At 44.1% G+C, this 27,459-nt stretch overlaps 1 long non-coding RNA gene across 1 annotated transcript; it reads left to right on the top strand.

Moving 5' to 3' along the window:
- Positions 1-13,114: 13,114 nt before the first annotated feature.
- LOC120382817 lies at positions 13,115-13,755 on the top strand. The gene is made up of 2 exons (XR_005588233.1): positions 13,115-13,553; positions 13,639-13,755. It is a non-coding gene; the product is annotated as an uncharacterized LOC120382817 (long non-coding RNA).
- The last annotated feature ends 13,704 nt before the right edge of the window (positions 13,756-27,459 follow it).

Genomic DNA, 27,459 nt, shown 5'->3' with positions numbered 1-27,459 from the left:
ACCACTACACTAAGTAGTGTACCACTAGTTAAATCTCTAAAAAGCATAAAAATGGAACATCTGGGCAGACAATCCTTTGTATGACAGTCTTAAACATGCGGATGCCTGCAGTTTTTTAACATGTCTGTTTTTAATGTTTTTCACTTCCGTGGGTTCATCTAGTCTGTTCAAATGGAGCACTGTTAAAACCACTAAAATTGATGTAAATGTTTGCTTTTTTGTCAAAAATGAATTTTTTGCTTGGATTTGTTCCATTATCTTTAGTTAATTTTCATGGCCAGTTGTTTGGAGTATTTAATGGTGAAAATGGTTTTTAAAAATTGGAACTCGCCAAAAATATTTTGAATTACTATATTCTAGTCTACATGAATTTGAATGTACTAGACTATTAAAAAATAAATATTTTGTGAATTTGGAAACTTCATGGTGTGTTGGGTTTTTTTGGTACCCAAATGAAGCGCCAAAGTCAGTGTGGGTGTGCCAGCTTGTGCTGCAGTGTAGACATACCCTAAAACACTAGTCCAAAATGTACAGACCAAGACAATCCCTGCCCCAAGGAGCTTACAGTGTAAGACAAGACACAACAGATGGATAATCCTGCCACATGGATCCACTTTGGACTGCCCTCTTTATTCAGAATTTTGGTTCCTTAACCTGGCTGCTTTTTGTAGCCAATAATTTGAATGCTGAAAGCAGTACTTGAATTATAATACACATTTGTTTTAGAAGTTGTTTCACCATAGTAATCGGTGAGGGAATTAAGTGAAATTGCTGAGGATATTTGCACAAGTTTGGTTTAAAATTTAATGTTTAATATTCTTTCAGGCACTGTAGCATACAGGAGTTGTACTTTACCTCTGTGTGGAACATTTTTCTATGAGATGCCTCCAGGATTCTTTCTTTAGGTCTGGTTTATTTTAGCCTCCAGAGGAATCCAGTGACTGTGGCTGTCATGTTGACGTCATATGCTTAACTATGTCCTTTTCTCAGGGCTTTGCTATTTTTAAAAGAATACAGGATGCTAGTTTATGCTAGATAATTGCTTTGAGTAGTGAGAGGTGTAGTAAGATTAAAGCTAAAAATAGTTAGAATTTCTTGTTGTTAGAAGAATGCCCAGGATGAACACTTTCCTACTTGGTATAGGAGCCTTTTTATTAAATCCCTATGTCAGTCTCGTTTAGGGTTGAGCAGGTCACTTAACCTGCAGCTGTTCCAGCTTTAGATCTATTAAGAGCCTCTGTCCTCATGAAGTAAAATCTTTGAGTTTGTAACTCATTCATATTTGTTTAATGTGCTAGTAAATAAACTTTATACACTGCATAAATTACAAATCACTTGTAATTCATGCCATACAATTACTTGCAATACATTCAGGCCTATGGTACCACCCTCATTTCTCCCCCCGCCCACCTCCAAAACCACTCCACAATGTATTTCTCTTTCCCATGGCTGGAATCAACCACTCCTTTTGGTTAGGAGGGAAGTTAAGTGGTCATGTAGGCCCCAGAGCTGCAAGGTGCTGAGCAGGCAACTCCATTGCCGTTTAGGACACATCTCAGAAGATTGGAACCTTAGTCAGCTAACCCAAACATTAGGTCTTGTGAGCCACGCCTCAGGGGAGGGGCTCTGACGGAAGTAGTGGTTTCTGAGTTTCTATTATCAGAGGGGTAGCCGTGTTAGTCTGGATCTGTAAAAGCAGCAAAGAGTCCTGTGGCACCTCATAGACTTAACAGACGGAGTAGGAGCTTTCGTGGGTGAATACATGCATGCATCCGACGAAGTGGGTATTCACCCACAAAAGCTCATGCTCCAATATGTCTGTTATCCTATAAGGTGCCACAGGACTCTGCTGAGTTTCTATTGAGATACTATTCTCTAGTAGGCAGGCACAAAGTTCATATTCCCATTAGTGACCTGAATGCTATTTGCTAAGATAATTGGCATAGAAACTAGCCTTCTCTCTGAGCGATGTATCTCTGTCATCAGTTTATGTTGAATACAAGAGAGTATTGAATATTTCTTTTGTGAAATAAGGATGCTTGTTACTATGACTAAGAATAAACCAGAGGAAATGAGAGTCCTCTTACAAAAGTTTAGGGGGTAAAATCCAGTGAAGCCGTGTAAGGTTTGCCATTGTCTTTACCCTAGAGCTGTATGCACTTATGGGAATATTTTCACATGTGCCTCAATGAATTAGGAGCACAAGTTAATAGGATTTATGTTCTTAAATCGTGCAGGAGTGATTTGCAAATTTCTCTCAAGTTTTCTTTTTATATATATAACCAAAAAGTCATTGACCCTAGTCCACTAAATTACTGAGGCTTTAGTTCCTGAAAAAGAGTTCTTGCTTTCTTATGCATCCTGTTCAATTTTAAGAACAATGACGCACAGGTTTGGGTAGCAGGGTATAAAGCTCTTGATCTGCCAGAATGTTATAACAGATGCTGACCTTCTTGAAGCTTCCCTGACGTGAGCGGTGTTACCAATGTCAACCGACAGCCCAGCCTCATGTCAGACAGGAAGTTCAAACCCGATCACAGGAAGCTTGGCTGGAAAAAGGTTTGTGCTTATTCATCACGATGTTAAAATAACACTAGACTCAAACCCACAAAAGCAAGAAATTTAGTATGGGGCTTATTCCAACAATCATGCGCTGCTTCCTGCTTTTAAATAGTGTGATGATCTTAGAATGTATTGTATAATACATGGGCACAGTAAGTATACAATGCAAGCTTAAATCACTGAAATTTCTTGCTCTCGGAGTTTAAAAGGTCATTTCGCTAAAAATCACAAACTTACAAAACCTAAATTCTTTACATGTTACTAGAATGTATATGTATTAAAACAAAAATTTTAAAATTAGATAACATTTTTCACTATGATCCTTTCTGGTTTTTTGGCATTTCACTCAGCTTGAGAAATGAAAATAACCTAGTCAACATTAATTGGGTCAGTTTCAGTTTTGGATTCCCTTGCAGTGACTAAGGGCTAGTGGAGGGGTCGGCAACCTTTCAGCAGTGCTGTGCCGAGTTTTCATTTATTCACTCTAATTTAAGGTTCCGCGTGCCAGTAATACATTGTCACATTTTTAGAAGGTCTCTTTCTATAAGTCTATAATATATAACTAAACGATTGTTGTATATAAAGTAAATAAGGTTTTTTTTAATATTTAAGAAGCTTCATTTAAAATTAAAATTAAAATGCAGAGCATCCCGGACCAGTGGCCAGGACATGGGCAGTGTGAGTGCCACTGAAAATCAGCTCGCATGCTGCCTCGCGTGCCATAGTTTGCCTACCCCCGGGCTAGTAGTATCAAACTTTCAGGGAAATGTTACAAATTCAGGGCCAGGGTTTTCACTGAATATTTTTGCACAAGAAATCAAAACCTTCATATTAAGTAAGTTTAGCTTTTGTAAAAAAAAAAATTTAGTGCCCTTAAATGTGTGACCCTTTCAGAAGTCAGCTGTTTCACTAATATAGCAAAATGGGTGTTTTTGTTGTTGACTGGCTTAGTTTGGGGGGGGGGGGTTGTAAATAAAATTACCTCAGAAATAATCACAGCTAATCAGAGCAAAAGTTCACCACATCTGTCCCTCTCCCCCATCAACAGATGTGTTAGAAAGTTGGCCTAGTGTTAAGTCAAGCTTAATAAAGACAATATGCATCTAAATACATGGTAATAGTACTTTGGTTAGCATGATGTCTGTATGTAGAACTCAGCACCACATAAGATTGTGTCATGCACTGTGGCTGGATTAAGATAAGGATAATCCAATTTCAGGTTTGATGGGGTATGCTGATATTTGCAGAGGTCAATAAGCAATTATAATATTTCACCTTTCACTTGAGCATCAGCTGTTGTCCACTGTTGGACTGAATTTTACTCTGATCTGGCACAATTTCGGTTCCTATGCAGACAAAATGTAATTTAAAAAATCCCTCATCACTCCAGTTCTTACATCCTGATATTTACAACAGCCTGCTTGTAAATTAATTGCAAACTATGGCCTCCTAATGTGTTTTTAAATAATTATGCTTTGTGCTGATGTAAAAAGATTGGATGTGTTAACCCTATGAAGAGTGGCTGGGAATTTTGGAATATTACTCTGAGGATCTTGGGTATAGCTTCTTTAATTAACTTAATTCTGATTTGAGAGCTGTCCTTCCAACTTTGGCAGAAACCCAGTGGGGCTTGTGTGTGTGTGTGTGTTTGAGGGTAGGGTTTGGGGTCTCCTCCTTTTCTCTGCTGTCCATAAGTCTAGCTGAGGAAAACTTGGGTTAAAATATAGGCAGCAGGTGTTTACAGAATGTCCAGTAGCTTTATAGCCATCTGCTATTAGACTGTATAATCATCTTCATATCATCTCTTCACAAATGTTAACATTGCTTCTCTTGAACCTAGAAACGCTATCACTGACATGTGGGGCATGTTCTCAAATGAGTTATGTCTCAGTCAAGGCCAAACTTGGTGGTCTGATTCACATACACACATTTCTGTGTGAAAACTGGTAGAGATTTCCTGTTTGTGGGAGCAATCGGGTAGTGAACTGCTTCACTGCTACTATCTGTGGCCACATTTAATTAAAACTGCAAAATTAGAGGCTAGATTAAGGCCCCTTCTTAAAATGTGGCCTTTGCATTTGGAGTTGTAGTTATAAATGTTTCCATGAAGAGAGAGGGAAGGAAGTGGAGGGGAAAGATGTAAAGAAATACCTGGTTAATATGGAAGCCAGCTGCAGCCAAAATCTAATCCTAATATCCATTTCAAGATGGATTTGAACTGGGACTCTCAAAGCATTTTAAGATAGTGCCCAACTCCCACTGAATTTCAGTGGGATTCAGGTGCCTAACTGCCTTAGGTTCCTCTCAAAATGCTACTCTTTGTGACTTAATATTGTCTATAAATAACTTCACAAAAGAGCATTTCCATCCTCTTGGATATTGAAAGTTTTGTCTGGTATTTTTTCAGTGCCCACTGTCCTTCTATTTAAGCCTTTGGTACATCCCACATTTTCCTTTTACCCTCCACATTCTGCCTCACACAAGGACTTACATTTATTTTAGTCCCCATCTCCATAGAGTTCTATGGAGTCTTCTTGAATAGTTGTCAAAATTTACTGCTTATGCGTTTCATGTACAAACAGCTCCCTAACTCCGCAAAAGAGGCGAGTTGTAATGAGAGTTGGTGTTGCCTACTGTAAGGGGTAGCTTAATGGCCTGAGCCTAATACTCAAGGTGGATCATATTTATCATTCATCAGGAACAAACAAGTCCTGTCTTGGGCAGAACAGCTATTGAAGGCGTTGAGAGTTGAGCCTGAGTGCGGGGTCAGGTTTCTTAGCACTGTGGATCATTGCTTATCTCAGCCAGCATTTGTGTAGCTTGGAAGTCATTCACCGCAGGTTATCTGATGTGCTTTAGATTAAGATTTGTTTTCTACGTGACTTTAGCTTTCCTTTTCCTTTCGCTTGGGCCCTAGAGTTCATTTCCTCAGTCACACTGAAGCTTTATTGCTTGAACTTTAATTTACCTATTAATTTCAAGGATCCTTTTCTAGCAACATCCCGCCTCTTTCTGGAACACCCAACTCCCACCTTTTCCTAAGGATGACGAAAACATTAGTCTTGTAAAGTGGATAATGTGGGTCATTGGAGTGCACGCACAGCCCTTGTGTTAAACGAGGTGTGCTCCACGTCAGATACACTTTGCAAATGAATTTAGTGGTGGGGAACAATGATTTATTTTCAGCACAGAGCTTGGAAGTACAAGGGTCCCTAGTTTATATTAGAGAAGGGTTCAATCTCCCATGATTATTCAGCCCTTGGCACTTTTACTAAAACTGCCAACCACGTGGCCAATTAACATGGCAGCTTTTGTTATATGGACATACAATTTATAGAGCAGCATAGGGCCCTTTATCCTGTTCCAACTGGCGTCAGTGGCAAAACCCCTGTTGAGTTCAAAGTGAGCAAGATGGAGCAAGTTGGCAACTGAAGTTTGAAAGACTTATTGAGTTGTTGTCCTTTCATTGCATCTCAAGCCCCCATGCAAATAACCCTTTAGAGCTTGGGAAAGTGAAACAGCTTTTTAGTCGTAATTATTATTGACCATGAATTGACATCACCCATGGAATGTATTTCATATAAGAAATGATCATAAGCAGTAGCCACTACCAGGCTTTAGCAGGTGTCTAAATATCAGTGGCAAGGTATTCGCTTAAGCTACCACAGTTATTACTGTGAGGAGAAGTGCTGCTGTTTGGATGGGGAACTCGCTAAGACCAGAAGAAGATGGATCAACTGTCTCAGATAAATAAGGGCCAAGTGATCTCTTGTTGGAAATGTGAAGTATGGACACAGGAAATTGGGGATTAAGGTCTGAAGCCAGCATCCTTTTGATCCAGGGCCTATAGTCCGAGGGATATTTGTTTCAATGGGAATTGCTTGTCTCCTGCCAGAGAGAGCTAGGCAGAGCAATGGACAGTGGAGCTGTGCACAGCTGTGGAGGGCAAGTCAGCCACCTGCTCCTGGGCTGGGCAGATGATGTGGGTCCCTTCTGAGGGTTTGGTGGCAGATTCTCTCTCTGATTTTGAAGGTGTTAGGTAGAGAGGAAGTCAGTCCATGCAGGAGAGAGTCTTCTCATAGGCATCCTGGAGTTTGGGTGTATCTAGGCTGTATTTAGCCATACTCCATCCTTACTGTGGCATCAATAATGCGCTGGGTGCCACAGCCCATCAGCAAGCAGCTTTTCTTTCTCATTCACTCTCCCAGTCTGCTGACTTGGGGTGAAATTGTTGCAACAAGCCAGACCTGATCAGAATTCCTGCTTGCCCCCGGTGCAGAGATGGGGCTTTGCAATAATAATTAGCTGGGCCCCGATGCAGCCAAAAAAGCCTACAAAAACTCATGATCGTTTCAATGTTTGAGGCCAGATTCTGTGCTGCGCCAGCCCTATGTGGAGAGAATTCCCTCAGGGATTGCTCCAGTCCCTTCAAACCACTGGGCAGCCTAGGGCCCAGGATCCGGAGCAATGACTGCATTTATTTCCTGTTTTAAACAATACTAAAGTGAGAATCTCAGACCCTACGTTCTACAGCAGTGGCACTGCAATGTTCTGGACAGTTACCGTTGTGCTTAATAAGGGGACCTTTGTCCAGGTAAACAGTTTGCTGTAAATTGGGTAAAGAGAGAGGGAAACCTGCCTCCAACAATTTCCTTCCCCACCCATCACTCCCTAAAATATTCCCCAAAGCAGAACAACTCCTTATTTCTCCAGAAACTCCTTTCCTCCCCTTTACTAACATTTTCTGAGGTAACGTTTTTAATGTGTATTTTAATGAAATGTCTGTACGATTCCAATGCTGCATTTGGCTCTATTCTAGCACCCTCTATCTTAGGATCACTTCAGAAACGGTCATTTTCATAACATACCTGTGACATATTGGACCCAAATAGCTCTAGGCTGCCTCTAGCTGCTCTCGGTCGCAGCCTACACAAGGCCAGAGAAGTTCCCATGAAGCTCACACCCTGTCGCCCCTCCACCATGATGGGGTCCAATAACCCTGTAGTGTGTCTGTCTCCTGTACAGAATTTCTGACACCGAGTGTCTGAATGCTCTCACCACATCTCTTATTAGTCTAAGGTAATTTCTTCCATTTAAAAATGTCAGTTTTCCTCAGCGCAAAAGCATCTGCAAGCTCCTGGGATCTCTGTCCTGGTGACTCAAAGAGGGAGAGATGTTGGCAGTTAACACAGATGGTACAGAGAGGCACTGACTAATGTAGACACTTGCCATTCTGTACCAGTTTGGGTCACATCCTGTACCCAGAAAGTCAGTGAGAGCTTTGCCAGTCGTTTCATGCAGCAGGGAGAGGGGATCTGGCCCTTAGCTTCAGATACACGCAGTGCATTGTTGCTCTTTCTAAAGAGAGAGAAATTGGCAGCTGGCACTGAGTCACACTTACCCCATTGTATAGCCCGGTCAGTTCCAGAAACATTCATCTTTCTTTCCAGGGGCCTGTATGCTTACAGTTTCCCATGGTTACATCTGTCAGTACAGGAATTGCCTCTTTCTATCTTGTTGTCTCTATTAGGCTGCCTTGTGGATATTATTAACCGTCATTGTCTTGGCTTTGATACACTTGTCAAACCACTCGTTTATATTTAGATCAAAAGGTGAGTTGCCTTCTGGTGTGTTTATAATAACCCATTTTACTGTCACACGTTTGTTTTATCCCCTTAATATTAGTTTATATTTGATTCTACCCTACGATCCTGTTTTGTAATGCCTGGGACTGATTCATTGACTCTCTCTGTAAACCATGAAATAGTATCTTTAATAAAATGCTCCCTCAGGAGCCTAATCCAACTCCCATTGAAGGCAGTGGAGAGATTCTAACGGGACCTGGACTTTGACGCCTTAACTCTTTTTATTGATTAATCCTAGGCCTTTTATTAAGGAATTGATGTGCCTGGCTCCATCCCTGCCCTTGCATACGCGCAAAGAGCCCTCAACCAAAGGGACTTATTTTCCACGTGCAAATAAGAAGAATGTTCAAATTTCCCTTTTCCCCCAGGGATCTCAAAATCTTTTACAAAGCTGTGTAAGTCCTAGCAATTCCCTGATTTACAGATGAGGAACCTGCACACAGAAAAGTTAAATGACTTGCCCAAGGTGCCACAGTAAGTCACTGGCAGAGTTAGCAACAAAACTCAGGTCTCCCTGCTCTAACCACCACACTATCCTGTCTCTATAGAGCCAATTTGGCTGGACCTCATCCATAGATCAGAAATACCAGTGCGCCCACACATGCAGATTTCTGCTCTGTAAATAAAAACTACTGCCAAATAGAGAACTATCCCTGATGTAGATCACCCATTTATGAGACCTTTCCTGAACACAGCAGAATCTATATTGCATTATCACCATATACCATCTGACATCACGCCTCACACCCACCAGTTCAAAAACACCTATTGTGTAACTGGGAAACATGCCAAAGTCTGTATTAATTACTGAATCTCAGGGACATGTAACCAGCAGCCATGGTCAGAGTCAAGGTGTCATGCTGATTGTTCAGGAGGAGGTTGGAGACATGAGGGTTGTGGATGGTGGAAGGGGAGAGAGCTGAGGTTGAGAAGGGTTGCTGGTGAGTGGGGTGTGGATGAGTTGGTGAGCAACTGCTTTTTTCCTTGCTTTTTATTATTTGCATGGGGGGCGGGGTATATGCAGTCAAGTAAACTGAACCCACAATGCATGAAGCTTTTTCATGTGGGAACATATAGTCTGGAAGCAGGAACCTATCGGACTAACTTTCCAAATACACCGGTTTTAATTAATCCAACTGTAGCTCTTCCAGCATCACCCAGTCTTCTTGGGAGTACCCAGTTTATACCCCTGGATCTGTTTTTAAGATACAGATTCATGGAACAGACGTAGGCTCAGAGATATCTATCTATTGCCCACCTAGCTTCTCTGCACACAGATGGGTTCAGAGTGATTTGTTTTTATAGACTGTACCATTGTTGTTCTCAAGAGTAGGTGCTGTGTCAGGTTCCAAAATGCATCAGTCAGGTTCCATCAGCTATGGTGAGTGATGGAGCATTCCATTATAATGCAATAAAAATTCCTGGTTTGAGACTATTATGGATTAAGGACAGTGAAGTAGCTTTTAAATAGGGTTTGAATTACAGATAAAAGTGCAAATCCATCATTAGGGAAACTCTGCTGAAGTCAATGAAACTATCCAGGGCTAAATTTGGCTATCACCTTTGGCTTTGGCTATCACCTTTGTTAACCAGTCATACTAAAACTCAGTTTACCATGAAACAAACCAACTGCCCATTAGCCCCTCAAGGCCAAATTATGTTCTTTGCTCCTGCATCGGCACAGAAGAATTTAAACACAGCAGATCCACGGTGATACCATAGCACAAGCTGGAAGGGTAGTTAGAAAGGAAATGGAAACTTTGATCTGTTCCAAAAGATCATATCACTCCTGGTCTTTACGTTGCTTGAACTGTCAATCCTGGCAAGCTTTGCAGAGTTATTAGTTATGTGGGTGTTGTCTCCTCAGCCACCATACTGTGGTCTCAGCACTTTCGGACACACATTTCCAACTGCCTGTAGTAGTAACATTAACATCTGAGCTGAAACGTCCTCTCTGGGTGTCTTCCTTCCGGTTGAAGCTTAATACAATAATAATAATGAGGCGGGGGGGGGGGGGAGGGAAGTGACAGGTTACACGTTCAACTGAAGGATCAAGATGATACTTATGAAAGTAACTCTAGTATGACCTCTGGTGTTTGAAGACAGGTTTGCTGCCATGGTTTGATCATTGGAGATAATCTCACTAAATACATATATAATACTTTGATGTGAGATGAGCTATATACATGAAACTCTCATCTCTCTGTCAGTCCACTCATATATATCTATACACACAAAGAAGTTTACATATATCTATGCAGGTATACCAGTATTGATTTATGTATAGCTTCCTCTCTAGTTATCTAAATGGACGGTAGTATACCCATCTTCACACACGTAAACATCTAACTTTGTGTGTTCCCATATTATCGACAGACAGCTAGAGGGATAAATCTCACATATTTCTCACACACATCGCACAGCATTTAAGCATGAAATATACATATGAAATTTGGATGTGTACCCAGTGATCCAGCCATAAAAGCAAGTCTCCTTTCTAACCAAAAGATGTTACGCAAGTGCTATTTTAAGTACCCTTTTGCAAAACACGTATCCATTGCTGCAGGTACTCTGTAAATTTACACTGTAAAGATAAGGATAAGGTTCCAAAATACAGTCATGAATAGGTGCTGTAGAAATCTTTTGTTGTGTTCAAACAGTGCCTACTGTGATACAGTTCTGATTAGTCTCTCTACATCAATACAAAAATATATAATCTACATATATACGCAGATAATACTTATTAAAGTAGTTCTTACATTATCCCTTGTTTTAGAAGGTTCATGTATGAGATAGATACAAGTATCCATCTAGCTATGATACAAACAATGAACCTTATGTGCACAGTGTACAATACAAATGAGTGCAGAGTAGTTACAATGTGCACGCAGATACTAGACTAATGAGCCATATAAGAATCTCAAGAGAGTTAAACTTTTGACCCGTGTTCAGTGTCTGTGACTAAAATTGCCCATTGAAAAAAAGAAAGAAACACCATCATCATTAATGTACTTATATTTTAAAAGACACATACTTGGGATCTACATGGGTTTTCATTTGTTTCATTGTTCATGACCATAAGCCCTTCCAGTGTGCCAATCCATTTTATTCTCTTTCAATGTCCTTCCTTACTCTTCAATGCACAGCTATGTTATCGCATAGGATTTTCAAATGTTCCTAAAGGCCTAAAAGGCTAACTGCCAGTCAGCCAGAGTATGCAACACCCTGAACAAATTATGTCCTTGGATTGAGGGGAATTTGTTAATGCAATCAATAATGGCCATATCCTATATATAGTCTGAGGGTGTCTCTCTTCAGCTCGGGGAGGAGTCTGACAGGAAACTTCTAGCACTATTTTTTGGTTGCTAGAGCCCAGAATTTCCAAGCTTCATGGATACCAGATGTTTGGCTGGATCCTGTCCAGCTGATGGCGCTCATGGACTGGTACCTAAGCAGTTCCCAACCGGAAAATGATGTGCCAAAATATGGTCATATTCCAGTTATAAATCAAGTGGATGAATGAGCTCCTCTATGCATGATTGTTTGGCTTGATAAGAACAGGAGTTAAACTATAAATCTAACCAGGTCCAAGACTGTAATAATGCCCGTTATCCTTTATTAAGGAAGAATAAGGCCACTCTCAGTCTCTCCAGAGATTTACAGCTCTATCATCTTGCCTGAAGGATTTTCCCCTACGCTTCTTTCAGAGATGATGGATGCAATGCCAAAGTATTCATTTGTTCATTCTTTTTATTTTGTGCTTCTTCAGTCAGTTTTGGACTCCTGCAAAATGCTTGACTGACAGCTCAAAATCTGACAGCTTCTGTTAGGCACTTACAGAACTGAGGTATATATACATAAGCACATGAATAGGCGCATTTATTCCAGTGCGAGTACTCATGTGCTTAATCCACACAATATGTACAGATTGAGCAGTGTCACTGCTACCTTCTTCTCCTCATTGATTCAGTGTGCCCCCACCTTAATTCATACAGACCTTTTTAAGGCACATCAGTCTCCATGCCTATTCAGCCAGATAGTTTCTGGGATTTGAGAACTATTTTGTTTGCATAAAATTGGGATTTTTTTCCCCTTAAGAGTTCATTACTTTGCCTCTGGGACATTAAAGTGCTGACACTGCAACATTCTTAGCACACTCAAAACTCTGAACAAGCCGTGTCACTGGCGGCATAGATTTTTAAGGAAAGTTTAAGAAGCAAAGGATCCAAATACTAACATCCCACAGTGTGCTAGGGCCTCTAGATCTGAAGTTATGGTTCCTAGTTCTAGTAACAATTCAGCTCAGTAGTTCTGAAATGTAGCAAGAATCCTGTCCGGCACAGCAGGACCGTCAGTCACTGTAGAACCGTGGTTCTCAAACTTTTGCACTGATGACCCATTTCACAGAGCAATCCTCTGAGTCTGACCCCTCTTATAAATTAAAAACACTTTTAAATATAGTTAACACCATTATAAATGCTGGAGGCAAAGCAGGCTTTGGGGTGGAGGCTGACAGCTCGCAACCTTGGAGGTAATGGAGTTCTTCAGCCACATGACAGACAAAGCTTTTCCCTCAAGGATAGTACCATAATCCTCAAGTCCTGAGGGATTTAGACACCAGCCCTCTAAGAAAATCATACAAGTATCAGCCCCAGGAGAGGGCATTGTCCTACTCCCAGGGCTCACAACAAGAGTATTCTCAAAGAAAGAAGCCCAGGTTCTCCAAGAGATGCCCATCTTCCAGAGGCAGCCGATTTGATGGTGCCTCAAGAGTCATACAGGAGCCAATCTGGAGTCTGCTCCTGCCTCTGGGAACCACGTGACTCCTTTCCACTGGGCCCTAGCAACCACTACAGTTAACAAATGGGCATTAGACATCATCCCCTGCAGCTACCCTAGCCCTCTCCACTTCATAAACATGTGCCGGTTACCGCCAGCTTCCAATTCAGCAGCAACATGGTCCTGTTTCTCAGTATGGGGGATTTCTTCCAGTAACTAAGTCTATCACAGAACTCTAAACAAGTGTCTGTAACCTTCACTGGCAGTGAAAGAACAGCTCTGACTGTATCTGCGCCATTTGACGTTTCTCTTCATCCCAAAGGCTGTTCAGCACTCTGAACATGCCTTCCAATGGACTGTTTGTTCCTAGGTACCCCTGAGGTCCCACTGCTGTGATTTCTGAGCACCTCACAATCTCCAGTGCATTTAAATCTTACTACACCTCTGTGAGGTATTGTTAGGCTCATTTTACCAGTGGCGGGCGGAGGCTCAGACTGACTTGACCAAAGTCACACACGGAGCCTCACAGTGGAGCAGGGAATTGAACCCACATCTCCTGAGTTCTAGGTTAGTACCTCAACTCTTAGACAACCCTTCCTTCCTTACCATTGGCCTTCAGTATAATGACACATCTTGAATCAATATTTTGCAGGTATAAAAAACCCAGAATGGTTTGACTGATTCAGTGAAAACCCAGGATACTCCAGGAGTCCCAGAAGAAGTTCCGGGCATGCTATATGAATAACTGGGCCTACCCCAGTAAAACTGGGATATATGGTCACTGTAGGAGAACTGTGGCTTCCCTGCTCATTTATCATCCCCCTCCCTGCACGATCCCAAGAGGTTGTGGGTGGCCCAACAGCCCTGTTCTGCTAGAGAAGTACCATATTAAAAAACGGTCATGGGGAAAGAGCCCCAAGGATAACCTCATGGAAATTTCCTTCACCTTAATCCCCTCTAGCTGGAAGGAGACCCTAGGGCCACTGATATTAATGATATACACATAATCGCAGCAGAGCGACCATTTGCCACAAGAGGGCACCATCTCCCAGGAATACTAGAAAACAAAAAGAGAAACGATGATGCAAATAGCTTCCCAAGCCCTTAGATTCCCACTCACTCTTCACTCATTCCAGACTAAGGTAAACTACTATTGTCTGCAACAGACGTGTGTGCATATGGGGGGAGGCGGGGGGAGTTCAGCTCACTATTTGGCAAATGGTCAAAGAGTAAGAAGGGAGTGGGGAGTGATCCCTGTCTGTTGTGGGCATGTGGCCAGGGAGTTCTGTGAGCAGGAGCCAGAGTGGAGGTATTTTCATAATGAGCATTCGGCTATTGTGACATCACCATACTGTCACTACACTGCACTCAGATTGGCTATGGGCCATTACTAGCTTGTCCAAGTGCAATCTACAGACTGTCCATGTGTAACTCCTGGGGCCTGAACCCTTTAAGTGGGGAGCTCACTCCCCATTGACTCCTGTAGGTGAACACGGACAAAAGCGGCCCAGTCCTGTTTGAGAACTTCAGATAGACAGGGGGGTCCAGAGAGGAGGGAGCCCTCTGCTGGCACCTCTTGGTGTGCAAAGGGAAATGAGTGAATGGGCTGGGCCTCATTTGCATTTCAGTTATGTGGCAGTTTGGGTCATTTCTGGTTCAAAGATAGGTACGTTTTGAGTTTGTGCACATTAAAGTGCTATTATGCCTGTTTGGAAATGACGGGACATGAGAACTACACCTAATGTGACTGGGATGAGGGGTCTCCCTGACTGAGACGGCAAAGCTGGGTAAGGGGGCCTGGACAAGGTTAAGGCAGGAGAAATCCTGCAAAGATCCTCTGCAATACTGATTCTTCTCCAAAGACTCAGCACAGACACAGTGTTGAGTGAGCGGATAGACTAGCCTACCTAAGAGGTGAAGCTGAGCTGATGTGGCGTCTAGGCTGGCAGTGGACGACTCTGAAGTAAGTAGGGCTGAAGCCACAGAGAGTAACCACCTACCTGCAGGATTCTAGTGCACTTCTCCCTCCCCAGCAATCAAAGCTGAAATAAAGGTAGTAAAGCCTCCAGAGCAGCACTTCCCTTAGGGGCTGGAAACCGAGCTGCCAGAAAGAATCCTTGGACTTCACCGACCCTGGACAACAAAGTGTGAATGGGGATCTGGGAAAGAGGGAAGTGTCTAGAATACTCACAACTGCAAGACGATGACAGAGGTCATAAGATAACCCTGGCGGTTGGCATCGTACCTAGTAGATAGATGGATTAATTGCTGGATTGTCCAAGTTTATTTTGTTGTCTCTTTGTTCAAACCCTTGGACTCAGTGCTTGCGAGTGGAGAAGCCCATCCAGGGTGCCCAGGGCAGTGTCTATAGTTTCCCAGGTTTCTGGGTGCAGGCTCCAGCCAGTGTTGTTTAAGTTTTTTAAAGGAATCTCTAAAAAACTGGACCCAGCCCTTTTTGCTCTCCGCAGTATCTGACAGAAGTGTTACATGTGCTGAGAAATAACCTTGCCATTGTGAAGCAAATTGTGTCGTGTATTTCCTGCCTAGCAACTGACAATAGGATTCAATTAAGTATCAGCATTTCTCCTGCGATGACTATAACCTGAAGGGGGTTGCACTAAGACAGGCAAGTTAATGTCAGTGATTAATGGGAAGGAAGACTGGGAAAGGAAGCAAAGAAAGGGAATGTCGGTTTCCTTATCCTCCAAGGACCCAACCCTGCAGAGTTTGCGCACACACTTAACCTGACTCATAAAACAAGCCCTGTTGAAGCTCACATGTGTAAAGAGAAGCACATGTGTAAAGGTGGGATCTTGAAAACACTTGGTGTTGGCCGAACTTCTGCTCCCACCGAAGTCTCTGTGTGCTGCTGACCAATGAGAAGTCAAACTGGGAACAGGAGTGGAAGTTTTTCCTCCTTTTGAAACATCCCCTTATATTTTGGTGTGATAGCTGTCATCTCGGCGGACACCCCAGGAATTGAACTGCGGCCTTGCGGAGCTAAAAGCTTGAGCTACAGCTTCTTAGCTGAACTTGTAACCGACTCAAAACCTCTGTAGATCAGGCACAGAGGGGACTGTACCACACACTCACTAATGCAGTGTTTCCACTACTTGCATCTGACGAAGTGGGTATTCACCCACAAAAGCTCATGCTGCAAAACGTCTGTTAGTCTATAAGGTGCCACAGGATTCTTTGCTGCTTTTACAGATCCAGACTAACACGGCTACCCCTCTGATACTCTCAAACTGGGGTTGCCACTTGTGTAGGGAAAGCCCCTGGCAGGCCAGGCCGGTTTGTTTACCTGCCCCGTCCGCAGGTCCGGCCGATCGCGGCTCCCAGTGGCGCGGTTCACTGCTCCAGGCCAATGGGGGGCTGCTGGAAGCGTCACAGGCCAAGGGACTTACTGGCCGCCGCTTCCAGCAGCCCCCATTGGCCTGCGGTGGCAAACTGCGGCCAGTGGGAGCCACGATTGGCCGGACCTGCGGACGGGGCTTTCCCTGCACAAGCGGCGAGCCCAGTTTGAGAAACACCACACTAGTGGGTTGTGTTGGGGAGACTGGGGCCTGCGCGCCACTATGAAGCAAGTTGATCATCCTGAGAGCCATCTGGTTAAAGTGCTCGTGTATCCGCCACAGGGTCAGTATTGTGCTCTAAGCAGTAGGGAGCCCTGCCTTTCTCTGTGTCTCCATTCACCACCCTTTTGTGGCCTGCTTGTGTGACTGACTTGCATCGGCTTCAGAGGACTAGCATAAAGGGGTAGTTGAAAAGGTTTGGTGGGCGGTGCAATCTCTTTGAGATTGAAGATGCTAGTGGAGTCCAAAATATCACTATTGCTAGGCAGAACTTGTGAGTAGGAGGAGTTGTGCTTTCTTCTCCTCTGGTATCACTGAAGGTGCGTTTCGGTTTTTAAATCCTATTAATTCTGCAAAGAATGAGCAAAGCCGTAGGTAAGGTTGTTGCTTGCAGCATTACCTGATATCTTCTGTGGGTTCAAACCAATCAACCGAAATATAATTTGTATTTCTCTGGATTTAGGTTAACCTAGATATTGCCAGTCTGCACCCATTCAGCCCCTTCATGATCTACAATAACATCTCATTGTCCGATCCATAATCTGCTTTCCATATATTTCCCCAGGGGAAGGTGGTTGGATCCTTTCTTGTCTGTTATCGGTGTTGTCACTGTGTAAATAACATGACTGATTAGGGAGGGTTATGGATTTAGATATTATTCAGACACATAGGTGTCCCTTCTCTGTCTTTTTGCACATAAAAAAAGCCTGATGGATTGCTAGCTGTGGCTACACAGAGAGTGCCAAAGCTTGTAAGAATGGACTGTGTATACATCATTGTTTAAATTACAGGAGTGCCAAGAAGGCCCAGAGTGCTAGGCTCTGTACATACATATAGTAAGAGGCAAACCCTTCCCCAAAGAGCTTACAGCTGTTAAGCCAGGGAAAGGAAGGGTTATTTTCCTATTATACTGATATGGAACTGAAGACTAGAGAGATGAGTGACTGGTCCAAACTCTCATACGGAGTCTGAGGCAGAGCAACAGTCCAATGCCTTACCCACAAGGTCAGCCAGTGTCTCTCCCATCTTTATTCCCCTTTCTTCCTGTGTACAATTCTGGTCAATCAGATCTTTTTAATTTGTAGTTTTAGGGGTGTGGTTCTGATGCTGTTGGGTTTATTGTGGTAATGTTTAGGCCACTATTATACAGCGCTCCCTAAAGTATTGGTCACCGTGGACATACATACTGGGGGCTTAGCACAGTTGGAAGTGGAGGTTTGCATGGAGGGCAGGGCCGGCTTTAAGCCGATCCCCCCGATTCCCCAGAATTGGGCCCCACGCCTAAGAGGGCCCCGCACCCGCGCCTAATAGGGTCCTGCACCTTAGGTGTCTTTTAAATTTTTTTATTTTTTGTACTCACCCGGCAGTGGACGGCGGGATCCGCTCTGAGTCTTCGGCGGCATTTCGGCAGCGGGTGTGTGTGTGTGTGTGTGTGTGTGTGTGTGTGTGTGTGTGTCTGCTCCGGGTCTTCGGCGGCATTTCAGCGGCGTGTGTGTGTGTGTGTGTGTGTCCGCTCCGGGTCTTCAGCGGCATTTCAGTGGCAGGTGTGTGTGTGTGTGTGTGTGTGTGTGTGTGTGTGTGTGTGTGTGTCCGCTCCGGGTCTTCAGCGGCATTTCGGCGGTGTGTGTGTGTCTGCTCTGGGTCTTCGGCGGCATTTCAGCGGCTGGTGTGTGTGTGTGTGTGTGTGTGTGTGTCCGCTCCGGCTCTTCGGTGGCATTTCGGCAGTCGGTTTGTGTGTGTGTGTCTGCTCCGGGTCTTTAGCGGCATTTCGGCGGCGGGTGTGTGTGTGTGTGTCCGCTCCAGGTCTTCGGCGGCATTTCAGCGGCGTGTGTGTGTGTGTGTGTGTGTGTGTGTGTGTCCTTTCTGGGTCTTCGGCGGCATTTCCGTGGCAGGGGTTCCTTCGGTGCCGCGGAAGACCCGGAGCGGACCCCACCCCCGCCACCAAAGCCCTGGACCACCGCTGGGTATTCGAATCGGGCCCTGCCATTCATAAAGCCGGCCCTGTTGGCGGGGACGTCGCTGGGGTGTGAGAGCAGGCACCCACCCACGTTTAGTGGCACAGTCCCCAGATGTCTGCGTGGAGGTAGGTAAAACAGCTTGAAGCAAGTTAGGCTCCTTTCAGTCCCCTCCACAGCTGTGGAACAGGGTGACCAGACAGCAAATGTGAAAAATCGGGACAGAGGGTGGGGGGTAATAGGAGCCTATATAAGAAAAAGACCCAAAAATCTGGACTGTCCCTATAAAATTGGGACATCTGGTCAGCCTACTGTGGAATAACCCAGCCCAGGTGTACCAGAGCAGGGGGGAACCAGGGAACAGAACAGACACCGTTCAATACTGACTCTGAGCAAAGACTGCCCCCTACTGCACCACCCGTGCCACTACCCTGCAGGCCCCTGGACAATTCCTGACTCAGAAAAGGACCTGTGTAGCTTTGAAAATCTGAAGAGGGTCCAGCTTGCTGGGCTAATGCCTGTGCACTCCAAACAGCAGCCTGTAGCGCTAGCTATTGGGAGGTTTATGCATGAAATCACACGTCATCTTTAATACGCTCTGAAGGGGCTCGTCTGTTCCTTACAAGATAACAGTTTTGATTCCCTAGATTGTAAAAAGTTTGTCTTCACATGCTGGGCCAAATTCTGCTTTCAGTTATACAGATGTAAATCTGGAATCTTTCCATCGATGCCAGTGGAGTTAGTCCAGACTTACACTAGCAACATTTGGAGCAGAATTTGGTCTTCTGCTTAAACCCGGGGGACTTTTATTGTTCACTGTCTAAATGCCTTGGAGGATCATAAACCAGTTTGTGGCTATTTTCCTTTACAAACCAAACCCATTACAAACATTGGCTCAAATCTCCTATGAGTTCTCATTCAATCCGCAGCCTTCGCATGCAAGTGAAAGCAATAAAATATAATTGAAAAGCTGCCACTTTTCTAATTAAAAGCCCAAAAGGGCTTTGCCACAGAGGTGTTTCAAACACCTGTGGCAAAAATGAATCCATTAAAACAAAATCCACCTTTCCTTTTCTTCTCCCTGCCCTGAAATAGATAAATAAAATAAGAGGCGGCAGATGTTAATAAAACTCACAAGTATTTTGGGATTGCCGCTGCTTTGCATATTTAGTAAGTAACATGCTAATTTGAAAGATCTGGGTTTACAGAAGAAGAAACTGAGTGTAAATAACTACTGACCAACTTAAAAATTAAACCAGAAAAGGTTTGCTAGAAGCCAGTATCAACAGGAAGCCTGAGGTGTGTTGACAAGCCTGGAGCCTGCTGCTGATTTCCAGGAAGGCAGCTGGCAAACATAATTGAAAATTACATTCCTGCTTGCTGCATTACGGGTTGGCATCGGTAACCAGTTCTACTTGGAGCTGCTGCCTAAGGTGGATGGGTGGTGTTTATATAGAAAATACGTTTCCAACTAGTAGATACAAGAGCAAAGGGCAGAGGTGTACAGGGCTTTTCCAAATTACTAGTATGGGCTGGTGCAAAGAGTGAAAATTACACCTCTCCCAAAGCCAGCAGGTCTGCTGCCTCTATTGTAGGGACCCTCCGTGTAATATCTCTGCATCTCACAGTCTTTAATGTAGCCATCCTCCCAGCACCCCTGTTAGGTAGGGCAGTGCTAATCTCATTTTACAGAGTGAAGACAGAGTCACAGAGAGACTAAGGACCAGATACTGAAAGGTATTTAGGTGCCTATTTTGCATTGGCTCACCCACTTTGCAGACCATTCCCTCTGGCACTGCAGTAGGGCGAAATGTAGGACTTAAGCTGCAATGGTGTAGCCATGATTTACACTACGGCAGTGTGATCGGAGCCAGTGCAGCTGGCCCTGTTTGAAAAGAAGGTAAACTACACTGGTGAAGACCAGCGTACACTTGTATAAATTGTGCCTGAACTTGGGGTTTGCATTAGTGCAAGGACAACAGTGACTGAAACATAGATACGCTCAGACAATGGTACTGAAAGCAGCTACGTTGGCACATTTCATTGAAGATTCAGTTAAGTCACCCAGCCCAGGCCAGTCACTCAGCCTGTTTGGTCGTAAGAGCAGCTCCACAGCAGCTGATCATGTTGTAGGCCTGTCACTTTGACTTCACTTATGGGCTAACATGCACTTTTTGCTGTTTCTCTTTGTGCAACAAGCTGCTGTACTTACAACATAACTTACATGAAGTTTAGCCTGGACTGGGACTGCCACTACATCTAGCCATCAAATGACCACTGTGATAATACCATTATCACAGAATCATGTGATGGCCAGTTAGCATGAATTTCACATGACTTCCTTCTGGGATTCAGTGTCTCTTGTGAGCTACTCAGCCAGCACAGCCAATTGTTGCTATCGGCCCTTTCAGTAGCTCCTTTGCCTTCCAGTAATGGGAGAGAATAACTAAGAGGAAACTGTGGCATGTCATGGGATATTCCAGTATCTAAGACTCACAATTACACATTGAACAGCTTTCGCGGGACCAGTGGCTGCTGAGCAAACGTGTGACTGCTGCATACCCAAGACAAGTATTGCTTGCAGGCAAATCTCAGTGCCGATTAGTCTTCTTAGAAGATAGTGCTACAAAATGTTTTATTGTACTCTGTGTGCATGTAACACTACCCTATTTAGTTTGGGGTAGGAAAGGTGGGTTGGTGGCTGATTCTTCTAACGATACCCCAAGGGCTGAGTGGTCTGCATGAACCAGACGAGAGTCCAGAACCTCTTGATCTGAAACATAAATAAAACTTTATTCATGGTGTAGCCACTAGAGGGGGACAAAGAGCTATACAGAATTAATGTGGGTTACATACAGGATACTGAGCTAATGGCAAAGCTACTAACAACTCAGGAGTTTGCAAATCCGATTATACAGTGCAATGTAATATTTTACCAGTACAAGAGGGGTTGATAGGAAAGTATACATAAGTCATACGTGAGCTGTGGCAGTGAAAATAGCCAGTGCAATTTGGGGAGAGACTTCTGGGCCAGGAGAGACTGGGAGGTGAAGGTGAAACGCTGATGGATTCCCCCGCCTCCTCCTTCTTCCACGTTGGCTGCGTTCCCCCGGATGGGGCACTTCATTGCACAGCTGGGTCTCGCCAAGACAAACCCTGCACAGGACATGCTGCAAAGGCAGAGTAACTACAGCCCAGAACAGCACAATTTGTTATAATATGTCTGTTTCTGATAGAGCCCAAACTCTCCAAAGTGCGCCCTCACACTCCTGGCCCAACGGATCACAGTCTAAAGACAGATAGAGGGTAGGGGAACGACATACAACATACAGACGTGTGTATGTGTAGTCCCACGTGCTTCAGGGGACCATCCATCCACAGCAATCCACACGAGCAGGAAAATGGGCAATTACGGTAAGTAGGCACCTGAACGATGCCCTGCCCACTACAGCACTTTTACAATGTGCACTCAGACACTACCCTCTGTCAACAAGTCCCATCCGTATCCGCACGTACAGTAACACAACACAACACTCTCACTCTCTAATGTGAAACCTTAATTCCAACCTCATGGGAAAATAACGTCAGCCCATTCACCAGTCTGTGGCTGTCTAACAGACAGGCATATTATGGATGCTAACGGTGGAGTTCAGGTTCAGCCCCCCCCCCCGCCCCCCGGCTCCACATTCTGCCCACTTCCTCTGTTGATGGCACCCATTTACCCATGCGCGTCTAAAGCTACAGTCTAAGTAAATCATAAGATATTTCTTACTTCCCTGTGCTGGCATGTAGTCCACTGTCCAAGGCACGCTGTAGCCCTATGGCACCATTTTAAAAGTCTGTGCTTCCAAATGACTTTTTAATCCCTTTCCACTTTCATTTTAAAGCAACCACTTTTGGATTTTATTTGCAGCTGCAGTGGCTCAAGAATTACAGCTTTTCTCGGCCTTGATCATCCCTCCATTTAGCTGGAAATGAAGTAGCAGCTTCTGTTGTTAATATGATGGTGTTGGGATTTATTTATTTATTTATTCATGCAGGAACGAGCCGTCTTAATGCCCATTAGAAGAAACCTGCAAAAACATGTGCTGCTGTAAGGCACCGACCATACCACAGAGCTGGGTTAATCAGCAGGGAGGCAGGCTGCAATCAGATGACTTTCTCTAGCTTGCAGGCAGAAGAGGACTGGTAACAGTTATGGGCAAGACATGAACACCCCAGTTGCAGACATGTAGCTATGTGCTGTACATTCAGCATTAATTGCACATCAAAAGTGAAGGGCTAACGGTTTTAGGTGTGGTGGCAAGCTCTCTTGGACTTAAGCCAGTAAGAAGCATTTACCTTTGCCATAGTGCTTCTGTGAAGACAGTATTTTGACTGCCAATTGATGTCCTGTCACCCACAGACAGATGATACCCAGGGACCCCCAATGCTAATTTCACAAAGAATCAGCTATCGCCACTGAAACTACACAGTCTCAACAGGATTTCAGCTTGCAACCTGAAAGGGAGGCCCTGGCTGCAAATCAAATGGCCCATGCTGTAGCAATTAACCTCATCCAGCGCACACTAGATGCAGCGTTTCATGCCTCTTAAATGGTAACGCTCAAACAAAACAAGACACCTTGACACAAATTGTCATATGCTTGCTAAAGCGACAGCTACAGTGGTATACTGGAGGCACGGTAAATTCTTAAGCTAGTGTAGCTGATCAAGGACATTATTTGAACAAGCAAGAGTGTGAACAGCTAAATCGATGTCAAGGACATGTTTTTTTTAGACAGCAAGCAAGTCTTTGAAAGGCAAAGCCTTTTGCTTGGGGGGCGGGGGCGGAATGAAATTACTGAATGCCAACTGTGTATCTCTCACCAACATAAGTTGGTTCAATAAAAGATATTCCCTCGCCCACCTTTTCTCACTCAGTGTCTTTCAATGTTCGCTGCGGGTAAAACAGTTATTGACAGAAAAGGCTATTTTTTAGTATGTGATTAAATTGAATGAGAGAGACAGGCCTCCAATGCTGGCTCTTCCACTCATTGCCAATCCATTTCTTCCCCAAGGGTCACAGCTGGAGGCCAGGACACCTGAGTCCAGATCCAGCCCTGCCACTATTTCAGTAGTGCTCTGAGCCCATGTCCAATTACCCTCAATGGAAACGCTCCCATTGATTTTAATAAGCATTGGCTGAAACCTTGGATGTGTCATTTAACCACTCTTGTGCTTCAGTTTTTCCATCTGTAAAATGGACATAATACCGGTCTCATTGCTGTGCAGCAATTTAATAAATTAGCCGGCTCAACCCTTATTCATAAGCATAGTGCACATATGAGGAGGCCCAGTGACTTCATTGGGACAACTTATATGGTCATGAGCTGGAATTGCTGGATGCTGTTTTTATGAAGCATGTTGAGCTGCTATGATACTAGGTGCTGAATGACTGTTCGAAAGGCAACAGCTGGGCCAACCCTTAACAAAGCTTATACAGCTTCCATCCATGCGTAACCCCCGGGAAAACGTGCTCAGTATAACTCTCAAATCCCCTGCCATACCATGGAGCAGGTTCTGCCACCCAGCCTCATCGCGACTAGGCGGTTGGGCTGAGTAGCTGCAGAATAAGGTACTGCTCAATGGGCCTTTAGGATGCTGACGCTGACCCAGGTATAGCACACCCCTGCGTTTCCCTAGCAGTTGTTCTAGGGCAGTGGGCCCCAAACTTGGGGGGGGGGTGTTACCCCCCCCCCACCCCCCCCGGAGGGGCAAGGGCTAGCACACCTCCCAGCCTGGCTCCAGCCGGGCTTGGGCTCTACCGTCACAGCCCTGCTCCCGGCTCTGGCCCAGGCCCAGGCCCCGCTCTCAGCCATGGTTCCGCTCTTGGCCGCGGCTCCACTACTGGCCTGTGCTGCGGGGGCAGGGACACAGTCTATTCCTGGTAAGGACGGGGTTTGAGAGGAAACGTTTGGGGAACCCCCTGTTGTAAGGCAAGGTGACCTAATCCTCGTATGACCCAAAACTGAATGGCTCCACCAGCCTGGTCATGTGAGCCGCCTGGCTCGCCCCCCCCCTGTGGTAGGACGGCAAAATCGGAACAGAACCATGGTTCTAACGGTAGGGATGACGTTGGGGGTTGTGCATGTTTAGTGCTGACTCAGCAAAACAGAAGCAGTTTCTATTTGTGGCTGTCATCCATGGTATGTCTAGCAGTGAGCAGTAGATGATGTAAATGAAAACAGACACCCTGGAATTTAGGTTTATGTCATACACCGCTTCTGAGTCACAAGACTGCAAGAGTGTTTCCACACCCTAAATGAGTGGCTCTGCTTTCCCATTATGTAACTCCAAATTCCTGATTAAAAATCATCTTTTTAGCTGGTTTATTTCTCCTTATAACATATAGTGTGGTAGGACCCAGAGGGCTCATACAGGTCTAGAATGCACTGTGCTAGGCATGGTGCAAACGTAGAATAGTTGACAGTCCCTGCCCCGATGAGCACACTTTTTAAAATTATTTAGTAATTTTAAATTATTAGTCTTTGGCTTGCCAGGCTCAATAAAATTCCATGGCCTAGTCTGTCCTCTTCAAATCTAGCCTTGCTATAAGTTGCTGGGGAAGGGACAAAAAAACAAATTCTTTCTCATTGACCTAAAAGTGAATTTCAAAAGATATGAGAGCAATCAGTACAATGTATGCTCTAGGTACGGCTGGCTGGAAACAGATTTGCTGGAAATTTTCAAGCTTTCACAAATTGATCTTGGTCTGCATGGGGCTGAACCTGAGACCTTTTGAAATTGGTCATGGAGAAGCAAGAGAGAGACCCATTATAGCCAATAGCTTCCTGGTTAGGCCACTCACTTGGAATGCAGGTGACCAGGGTCAATTTGCTGCTCTGAGTCAAGCAGGTCCCAGGTGAGTGCTCTAATCACCAGGCTATTAGCTATTCCATTTGCTCTCTTTTCCTTCCCCTCCTCTCCCGATTCCATGCTGGACCTCAGAAACCTTCCCAGACAAAAGGTTTGTTGCACATGACCTGTTTCCATAAACATTTTTGGTTGCAACAAATTGGCAAGTGTGGTTGAACAATTATCCACCCACTCTAGTGCTGGTCTTTCCCAGGGAATGTAGATGTAGCTTGTTACGCGCTAATGTTCTCACGTCACCACCATGCAACTGTGGACTCAAAGGTTATGAGGTAAGGTTTCCCCCCCCCAAAAAAAAGAGTGACTGATGCCTTAATATTTAGGAGCACAATTTTCAGACCACACCGAGCATCTGCCCACCGAAAATCAAGCCCTTTTACAGTGGCCAATTTGGAACCCCAAACCCCTATCATCTTCAAAATATTGAATGATAATCGTTTCTCCCTGTGCATTTGCACAGACTTGAAGGGCTTTGTGGTATCTTCACCCATAATTTTACCCCTGTGTGATGCTGATGGCGTCAGTGGAGGTACTCAGCATTTACCCCAGCGTGAGAGCAGAATGTAGAGCAGGGTGAAAGCAATGCATTTAAACTAGTCTGGAAACCGGTGTGAGATCTGAAGCACATCCCATGTATCTACTGCCATCTAAAGTGAACCAGAGCTGCTGTGACCATGCCATGTTGCCAGTAGACAGTAGCTTGCATATCCCACTTCTTCAGATGCATAGAATGGAACATATAGTAAGGAGATTAGTAAGGCTCCCTTAGCTTTTTCTCAGTCTGTCATGGCAAGAGGGACATTTTTTTATTTGTTGATTGTACTACGACTGGGATAGTGGAAACTATAGGGGTTATAAACAGTTTGCAGTCTACCAGGCCTGTTTGTTTTTCCCAGGGGCAGCAGGGAGCGAGTGTTAGGAGCCGTACTGAGGAACACAAAGAACTTAGGATGTGTATCTACTTCATTAGAGCACCCAGGAACTAATGGCTTTATTTAAGTAACTTTCAGTCTCCTGTAAAAATTGGGTCTTTTTGGAAAGTAGCTTCATGAGCAAAGGTAGTCTGGTATTACGTAATTGCAGCGGCAAGTGTTTTATGGACAGGAGTATTTTCATGTGATTTACTTGGGGTATGGACCTGAGACTAACTGAAGAGGGGCCCTCAGAGATGTGCTATATTATGGGTCGTTTCTTCAGGCCTAATGATAACTACTAATAGACCTTCAAGTGTATGGGCTGAGAAAAGACCATCCTACTCTCTGACCCACTAAAGCAAATATACAGCTGAGAGCAGAAAAATTTAAAAGTTTATTAAACATTAAGAAGAACAGACAAAAAGATCTGGGCTGAACAGCATACAGGATGCAATCCAATTCATGACGTACATTTAATTTGATCTTATAAACTTGTATTTAAACAGATGCTGTCTTGTGGTGTTGCCCAAAATACAATGGTTGATCACCTGTAATTTTTAAATATTTTTTCCACGTTTTAAAAAACAAAAATTAAACCACACTTCTCTCTCCAATAAACCACACACAACAATCATTTTTAAAGTGACATTAATGGCTGACAAACCCACAAAGGCAAGATAATTCAATCCTTAATTCATCCCATTTTGCAGAGGCCTCAGTGTCTGTGATGTTATGTAGCATATTGACGCTGCAATGGACAAGCACAGCAGAATGAATTAAGTGTGAAATGTCAGCCCAGAATGTTGTCCTGTAGCTCTGAATTCCTTGCTTTTGTGGATTAAAGTCAGCACTTTCATTCCATGATGCTGGTTATTTAAGTGCCAACAGCATCAAAAGACCCCGATTCCTAAGGCAATAAAACCTAGAATTGAAATTGAAAATGACTTATTTTTTAAACAGTGGTATTATTTTTTAAAGTTGAAATAATTGACTTAAGGGCTACCATAAAGCAAACATTTAGCCAATGCTTATTGTTTACTTATTAGATTTCAGTGGATTATAGTGTAACTACATTGTTAGATCTTTATTAAGGGCCATATAATTTGACAGACCTA

Source organism: Mauremys reevesii, linkage group 15, assembly GCF_016161935.1.
Source record: "Mauremys reevesii isolate NIE-2019 linkage group 15, ASM1616193v1, whole genome shotgun sequence".
Lineage (NCBI taxonomy): Eukaryota > Metazoa > Chordata > Testudines > Geoemydidae > Mauremys > Mauremys reevesii.
Note: the sequence above shows the minus strand (reverse complement) of the source record. Positions and strands in the feature narration are given on the sequence as shown.